The 9,190-nt window shown below is 39.3% G+C and overlaps 1 pseudogene; it reads left to right on the top strand.

The window, feature by feature from the left end:
- The first annotated feature begins 5,297 nt into the window (after nt 1–5,297).
- LOC122493516 lies at nt 5,298–7,732 on the top strand (annotated as a pseudogene).
- The last annotated feature ends 1,458 nt before the right edge of the window (nt 7,733–9,190 follow it).

Raw genomic sequence — 9,190 nt, 5'->3', positions numbered from 1 at the left:
CTTTTCAGAAGAGGGAGAAGTTACCCTGCAACATGTGAAGACCCCAAATCATACCATTGTGACAACATGCTGGCTAATAATTTACAATTAGGATATGTTATTATTATTGTTTTGATTTAACCAATGTCAGTACAGGGAATATATGATATGTGAAATTCAAGCAAACATAAACATTTAATTTACTAATAATAATTAATTTAAAAGGTTAAATTGAAATTAAAATGTAGAATCCTAGCAAATAGATTATTATTCTTTCCTGTGAGTGATAGGAAATTTTAATTTATATACACACAACTAACAACATTGCTTCATTCATTTCGTATTTATTGAGTGCCTGCCATAAACCAGGGACTGGTCTAGATGCTGGGAATAAGGCACTCAGCAAAATAAAATATTTGTCTCTTCTACTGCAGCTTATAATCTAGAGGAAAATAGAGAAAAACCTAAACATAAATTTTGTAAGACAGTGAAAGTGCTATTGAAAAAAATAATAATAAAACAAGGTAAGGCTTTAGAGAGTGATGAGGGTAATGGAGAGTTCACCGGAAGGGCCTCTTAGGAGTTTAAACTATTGCTACTCGGTAAAAGAAACCATATTTTTTTTTCAGGTACAAAGATAAATTATTTTGGATCATTACTTTCTATAGAGCTAAGAGCAAAGTTTATGTTTTTAGTGGACAATTGTAGTTGTAGTCACCTTGCACCAAAATACGCTCCATTGAACAGCTAAACAAAATGCTCAACAGATTTCAAAATGCATGCTTTTAAAGGCATCAGAAACTGTGGAGGCAATGAGTGCTAGTGAACACAAACAGAACACATTTATGATCACCCCCCAGGACAAGAAACAAAATAGTCCAGCACCTCAAACACCCCCATAGTGTACCCCAGTCATCCACACTCTGCCAAAGAACACCTTTCAAAAACATTTACATGGGAGACCTTGTGGGCCAGGAGTATTAGAAGGAAATGCTTATTTGGAAACAGTTTCCTGACTTCATTGGGAATGAGCAGATCCAAAAGTGTCAGAGACCAAGGACAAGCACTTAATTGCCAGAGATATAATGGGCATTATTACTGTAATAAGAGTAGGGATAGCATGGAAAAGAGAATCATCTGACCCACTGGGATCTCTGGCCATGGTGGATCAACCATGGGGTCCCTAGGAATGAAATCGATAAGTAACTTTTCATACACCCAGATCTGGGCAGCAGGAACCACAACAGACCTTCATCAAAGTCTTTGATCTGAAACTGTTAATAAACTTAGGCCCCTAAAATAACAAAGCGTTTCAGGAAGAATCTTGGAATATCAATGACATACTCAAAATGTGGGCACATGCTGAATCTCTGCTCTATATGTCCTAAAGTGATGTGCAACTATTAACAAGATTCCTTCACACTCAGGAAATGGAAAGACCCACACTCACATACACCAGAGACTATTGAATATGGTTCAGTGCTAACACACTATCGCCAGTTGAAACTAACTTGAATCAGCTGAAAAATGGAAATTTGGCTTCTGAATCTCTTTGATAGCCCTACTGGAACCCCAGTTTATTTCCTACTTTTTTGTTCTAGTTTGAGTTCCCTTTTAATTCCTGAGTACATGGCTGGACTATATTTCTCTTGCAGGCAATTTTGGTCATGTAACTGAGTTCTGGCCAAGAAAATGTGAGTATTTTATTTCAAGTCCTGAGCCATAAAACCCTCTGGTATAATCCTCTTTTTTTTTCTTTCTTTTTTTTCTTTCTCAAAATCCAAGCTGAGTCAAAAGAGAATCTGAAAAAAAAAAGTCAAGGGCTACCTGGGTGTCTCAGTCTGTTGAACGCCCACTCTTGATTTCAGCTCAGGTCATGATCTCAGAGTTTGTGAGTTCAAACCCCACATCAGACTCTGTGCTGACAGCTTAAAGCCTTCTTGGGATTCTCTCTCTGCCCCTCCCCTGATCATTTTCTCTGTCTCTGTCTCTGTCTCTGTCTCTCTCTCTCTCTCTCAAAACAAATAAATAAACTTTATTTAAAAAATAAAAGAGAGTCGAGTCATAGGGAGGAAAATGTCCAGATTCTAAGGTCTCTTAAGGGGAAGCCATCTGACTACTAACACCCACCCTGCACTGTGGCATGTGTGAAAATAAACATTTACTGTGTAAAGCTGTAAGATTTGGAATTTGTGTACTGTTGCAGCTAGCATTACCTCATTGATAATCTACCTATTGCAATACAAATATCCAAGTAGAAGTCCTTGGATCGTTCTCTTTCCCTATCAAAAATAATGCAAAAGCGGGGCGCCTGGGTGGCGCAGTCGGTTAAGCGTCCGACTTCAGCCAGGTCAGGATCTCACGGTCCGTGAGTTCGAGCCCCGCGTCAGGCTCTGGGCTGATGGCTCAGAGCCTGGAGCCTGCTTCCAATTCTGTGTCTCCCTCTCTCTCTGCCCCTCCCCCGTTCATGCTCTGTCTCTCTCTGTCCCAAAAATAAATAAACGTTGAAAAAAAAAATTTTTTTTAAAAATAATGCAAAAGCAATACCACAATCATGTAGAAGACACAGATTAGTGTCACCATTCTACTTTAAAATTCAAGTGTTGTGTTATTATAATATTTAACTTTTAAGTTTGCCCAATACGTAAGGGGGGCATTATTTTGGAGACCGAGGATGGATGACCAGAAATTTAATCAGGTGCAACCGTTATTCTAGATCACACATAGTAACTGTGATTAGAACCCAGATAATCTGACTCCATAGCTCCAGTGCTCATTCACTCAATAGCCTTCTATCATCGTCCCCCAATTCCGATGTTGAAATCTTAACCCCTATGTGATGTCAGTAGGAGGTAGGTCCTTTGGAAGGTTAGTAAGTCATGAGGGTGTAGACTTCATGAATGGGATCAGTGCCCCTATTAGAGACCCCAGAGAGCTCTCTTACTCTCTCTCTCTGCTATGTGAGGACACAATGAGGAAATATCTTTCTGCAACCAGAGGTGGGACTTCACCAGAACCAAACGTGCCAGCAGCCTGATCACAGACTTCCAGTCTTGAGGACCGTAAGAACTATATTTTTGTTGTTCATAACCCACCTGGCCTATAGTACTTGGCTGTAGCAACCTGGGTTAGAACACCTTCAGAGCAAGAGTTTTATTAAGTTCAGAAGAACAGAATCAGAACTATACGTACCAGCCTGGTTGATACTTCATATAAAAGATTACCGTCCTCAGTGTCCTGACTTTTAAAGGGAGAGAAGAGATTTGCTGGGTCCAAGATGAGAAAAAAATCATACTATCTAAAACTTTTCTGTAAAAGTGTATAATAAGACATTATGATGATGATAATCTGTACCCATGTTTGAAAATTTAACAAGTTACTCCATCCATATTGTCTACTGGGAAGTAGACTGGAGATTAGATACTAAGGGTAAAAATAGATACAGAGAGTTTTCAGGAGTGACTTGAATGTGGAATGTAGACTCAAGTAACTTTTGCAACATTTAAAAAATGTGTTCCAAAAAGGTTGTTTTAGGTTAATTTTCTAAGTACATGATAAATACTATATTATACTACATTTTTATCTTCCATACTTTTAGTGAACAAAGAAGATATTTATATCTGAAAAAAATAGAGATCTCAGAATAAATGTGGAAACATGGTCCAGTATTCTATTATCTAAATAATAATGATAACTAATAAGAAATGCATGAATTTTGTCCCCTATAGATATTTCCTTGGGTGTTTTATAAGCCTGATACTAAGGACAAGGACATACTTCAAATATAGGGCATGCTTGTACAGTATAGCCAATTACCAGAGCGTACTGTCTCGGACATAGTTTAATAAACTAATAAATCTAATTTAAAGAAATAAAGTAGAAGTTCTCAGGACAATTTATTTTTTTTTAATTTTTATTTATTTCTGAGACAGAGAGATACAGAGTATGAGTGGGGGAGGTGCAGACAGAGAGGGAGACACAGAATCCAAAGCAGGCTCCATGCTCTGAGCTGTCAGCACAGAGCCCAAAGCGGGGATCGAACTCACAAACCGTGAGATCATGACCTGAGCCGAAGTTGGTCGCTCAACTGACTAAGCCACCCAGGAGCCCCATCTCAGGACAATTTAATGTCTAAATAGATACTTTGTGTTTGCACATGCAACTTTGCTCCTAAAATTCCACCAACTTAGTTACCACTGTATTTTAATTTTTTATGGTGCCACTTTGCATTACGGGTATGTCTTATCTCACCTTCTAGTTCCTAAATTCAATGAGATTAATATAGTAACTACACAAAGCCTGATGCCTTCCCCCACCTTGTATATATTCAATAAATATTTGTAGCTACTCAATAAATAATTTCACTATTAAATAATTAGTATACTTCAAGGCTTACATCTCTAAGTTCTCTCAAATCAACCTAAACTACAGGAATCTCCCTCCCTCATTTTCTGTGACATTTTAATATTTTTTTAAAAGATCACCACTGTCCTATAGATTTCTGAGGGTAATCTAATCCAGTTTGTTGTAAAGAAACCTACTTCTCTATATTGACAGACATAAAAAGTAAGAATGGATCAGTGTTGGAAACTGGTTAAACAAAGTTGAACAAGTGTTTTGATAGGCACTTCTTGGTTATTTGAATTTACAGATATCAATTATAAATCTCTAAAACGGGAATAAAGTATGTATTGTTTTCCCAACCTATCTGACCTTCACCTAGTATTTCACAAAGCACATTGAGGTTGAATGTACTGCAGTTTGTAAGATGTCCACAGACACATATCTCACTTCATTAAAAATAAAAGTATATGGGGTGCCTGGGAGGCCCAGTGGTTTAAGCGTCAGACATTTGGTTTTGGCTCAGGTCATGATTTCACGGTTGGTGTGATCGAGCCTTGCACTGGGCTCTGCTCTGACAGCCTGGAGCCTGCTTGGGATTCTCTCTCTCTCCCTCTCTCTCTGCCCCTCCCCTGCTTGCACTCTCTCTCCCTCTTAAAATAAAATTTTAAAAAACATTTAAAAATAAATAATATATGTTATATAGATAGCCTGATTGTATATCTATCTATATCTATATCTATATCTATATCTATATCTATATGTAAGTATATACGTATATATCCTGATTATATATCAGTAATGAGTATTACTATATTCCCTAAATTTTGTTAAGAAACCTTGATCAACACGGTCTTTGAGTGAGCTGGGGTGGATGTTTTGAGGGCAGCTGGCCTGCAGCCTGCCCATCCCACCCCATTTCCCGTGGAAGCCTGAGCCCACCATGCCATACAGCTTCCTCCCTTTGTCTCATAACCATGTCCACCAGTGAGAATGCTAATTCACTAGCCGCCAGCCTTAACAGATTCAAGAACAAGGGGAAAGACAGTCCAGATATGAGGCAGTGTGGAGGAGAAGTTAACGTGGGGCTGAGGCGAGGCAAGAAGGATGACGAGATACTGTAAAGGAGAGATGTAAGCTTTTTTCCTGATGACACTACTTCACTGCAGGAAAACCACAACAACCAGGGCACTGTAAATTGGTCTGTTGATGACACTGATGACATTGTCAAAAGCATAAATAGCAACCATTTGGAAATCTAGTCCTAGGCTACTCAAGCTGGAACCTGCTTTCTAGGGAAAAATAGCCCCCACAGACAACATAATCCGAGCTGGTTTGATTCCAAAATTTGTGTCTTTTTTGCCCAGAATTGACTGTAGGCCCATTCAGTTTGAATCTGCCTGGGCCCTCACTAACGTTGCTTCCAGGACATCAGAAAAGACCAACGCTGTGGTAGATGGAGGTGCTATCCCATCATTCATTTCTCTGTGGGCAACTCCTCAGGCCCACATCAGTGAAAAAGCTGTTTGGGCTCCAGGAAACCTCACAGGTGATGGTTCTGTTTTCTAAGACTTGGTTACCAAGGATGGCTGTTGGCTTTCCCTGCAGCTCCTAATATGTTATCTTCAGCATGTGGTTACTTACTTAGCTCTTTGGACACTTCCAAACATTTGTCACAACAAAAATCCTGCACCCCTGTTAGATGGTATTGAGCAGATTCTCCCTATCTTAGTTTGTCTTTTGTGACATGATGACCCAGAAGTAGTTATTAGCAGATAACCTGCTGGGCCATTTCCTACCTTACTGGTGATCCAAATGAATGGATTGAAATGGTTGTGCAAACAGGAGTTGTGCCACAACTGTGAAGTTTCTAGAAGCTACTGCATGGCCCACTGTGACTCCTGCACTAAGAACCACAGGAAATATCGTCACAGGGACACATGAACAGACTCAGGATGTAATATATGCAGGAGCACTTGTTGTCTTTCCAAGTTTATTAATGAGTCCCAAAACTAATATTCAGAAGGAAGTTATGTGGACAATATCAAACATCACAGGTGGTTGTCAGGACCAGATAGAGCAGGTTGTGAATCATGGATTAGCCCCATTCTTCATTGGTGTTCTCTCTAAGGCAGATTTTAAGACACAAAAGGACCTGCATGGGCTTTGACTAACTATACAAGTGGCAGAAGCATTGAACAGATTGTAAACCTCATTCATGGTGACATAACATACCTTTGATGAACCTTTTAACTGTAACAAATACCAAAAGTATTCTGTTTTTCTGGATGCAATTTCAAACATACTTCACTGCCACAGACTCTGGGTCTAAAGTTCTCTCTTGTCTAGCAAAAGAGCAGGATGCAGGATCGAAAGCAAAAGATGGCTAATGTCCAGGAAAAGACAAGAGCCCCAAATTAGTGTCCTTACCCCATTTTTATCAGGATCAGAAGGCTTGTAAACATGGCGATGGAGATGCACAAAGGGACAATGAGTCTGTGAACATTAACTTGTGAATGTGAGGGAAAGGGGGTCTTGAGGATATTTGTGGTAGGGGTGGATCAATATAACACAAAATCCGGGCACCGGACAGTTGGGAGGAAGGTTGTTTACAGTGGACATGAGGCCACACCTCTGTTTATCTTAGCCTAGGGGATGAGACAGGTAGTGGGAATAACCTCAGGGTTAATAAGGCACCTTTTCTTTTGTTAACCATCTCTTCCCTGGGCTGCTTTGCCTGCAGTACAGCGGTCCATAGTCGAATTTACCAGTTTCCCTAACCTGGCCCTATTCTCCTGTGAAAGCAGGTTTTCGGCTATAGTACTAAATTTGGGGTGCTTCCACCTTGAATATCTAATCTTGTTTATTTCATATACCTATGTATTGGTCACCTTTCCACCTGTTCCTATTTTAGGACTTTGCTTCTCCCTCTCTATTCTGGGGGCTCTGCATCTCCTCTCTATGTTGGGGTGCCTTTGCACCTCCCTAATCCTGGCACCTTTGCGCTTCCTTATTCTCAGGGTGCCTTTGCACCCTCCTATTCTTGGGGTGACAATCTGGTTTACCCAAACTTGGGTGTGAGCATTTTATGACTTTGTATTTCTTTATGCCTTGTTAACCCATTGGTGTAAGCCTGGGGGATTCCTAAGCTGATCCCCCACACTTCAGGTTTCTGGGAAACTAGGTGAAACTGAGAAACTTAGTATAATGATTGAAAAAATGTGGAGGTTTGGACAAAAGTGAAGCTGTACAAAATCATGAAAATGAATATGTGTACTAAGTTTCATGAAACTTGATTGACAAATAGTTCTCTGTAGAGGAAGAGGAAAGTCAGAATGTTGTGCCAGACACTACTTCTGAAGGCTATATGTTCCAAGTTCAAGATGGCACTCCTGGGACCTGCAACTTTTAGATTGTACTACTGAGGCATAGAATTGTTTGTTGTGTACTATGGTATGTTTGTCTTACTGTTTCTCTACTAAGAACTCTTTTTAAATACGTTTTGTTATTGCAGCACTTTCTACAAAGAAACTATACTTGAACAGTTCCAAACTGTACATACTGTATGAAGCTGCTCTTCTCAATAGGTATCTTATTTCTATATGGAATCTCATATCTTGCAGTGTCCTGTAAATAGAGATTTAATTCCATCCTTTTCTTTACCAAGAGAATGAGAAGGAGAAAGAGGAGGAGAAGGATGGGGGGAGGGGAGGAAGAAGAAGAAAAAGGAGAGGAGGAAGAGGAGGAGAAGGAGAGGAAGAGAAAGAGGAAGGAGGAGGAGGAGAAGGAGAGGAAGAGGAAGGAGGAGGAAGAGGAGGAGAAGCAGAGAGAAGAAGAAGAAGAAGAAGAAGAAGAAGAAGAAGAAGAAAAGAAGAGGAAGAGGAAGCAGAAGGATGAGGAAGAGGAGGAGGAGGAAAAGAAGAAGGAAGGGAAGGAGGAGAGGAAAAGGATGGAGGAGGTGGAGGAGGAAGGGGGAGGAAGAAGGGGAAGGAGGAGGGGGAGGGGAAAGAGAAGAAAAAATCTTGACCAAGATCACAAGACTAATAAATAATGATTCCGAAACTGAAACCTTCAGTACTCTTGATTTCTAGCACTCTGTGCCCTTGCATAGTTTCTATTTCATAATTTATATTCAGAAATGTTTATAATTTTAGTCACTGATTCTAGAAGGAGTAGTCTTGAAGAAGTTACTTTATGACTGTGAAAGATGTTTTTCTTTCCAACTAAAACTAAACAACAAGAACTGAGTGTCAGCAATCTTGTTTTAATATTCATAATTGATCAGACACAATGGCTTGCGATCCGAAATTAAACTTCTTTTGTGGTTGTTATTGCTATTGCTTTTGTTTATTGTTGTGAAAAAAAATTTTGCCTTCCAGAAGTTACACAGCTATTCGTCTGTATGCTTTTTAAATTAAAATATAAACAGCCAAATTAATAACGCGTATCAACGTAATCAAATGAATATAACTGTTGCTGATTTGGAAATTGTTTCTGGTTTTTCTTTAGTTTTAGTTGTTTAATCCCATGTGCTGGGGCTTGCTTTTCCACATCTCTTGAAAGTGGTCTCCATAATTGTTTCATTAAAAAAAAAGTCTCTCAAGTAGTGGATTATATGTTAATCTTCAAGCACACAACTGTTAGCATATTGTCACCATAGAGTGCTATTATCTTTGCAAAATACCTTATAATTTTGTTTATGCCTAGAAAGCAGAAAAGCAATCCGAATTCCTTCAATTTACTTCCTGCCTTAATCTGGAGGCAAAGTTAATACGTGTGACTCCAAAAATTGATCTATCTTCTAAAGCCCTTGCTTCGCATTTGAATCACCTAAAAAGCTTTACCAAAATACTGTTAAGTAGGTTTCATC

The sequence above is a fragment of the Prionailurus bengalensis genome, chromosome D2 (genome assembly GCF_016509475.1).
Source record: "Prionailurus bengalensis isolate Pbe53 chromosome D2, Fcat_Pben_1.1_paternal_pri, whole genome shotgun sequence".
Classification (NCBI taxonomy): domain Eukaryota; kingdom Metazoa; phylum Chordata; class Mammalia; order Carnivora; family Felidae; genus Prionailurus; species Prionailurus bengalensis.
The sequence above is the reverse complement of the archived record's forward strand: the minus strand, read 5'-3'. Positions and strand labels throughout refer to the sequence as shown.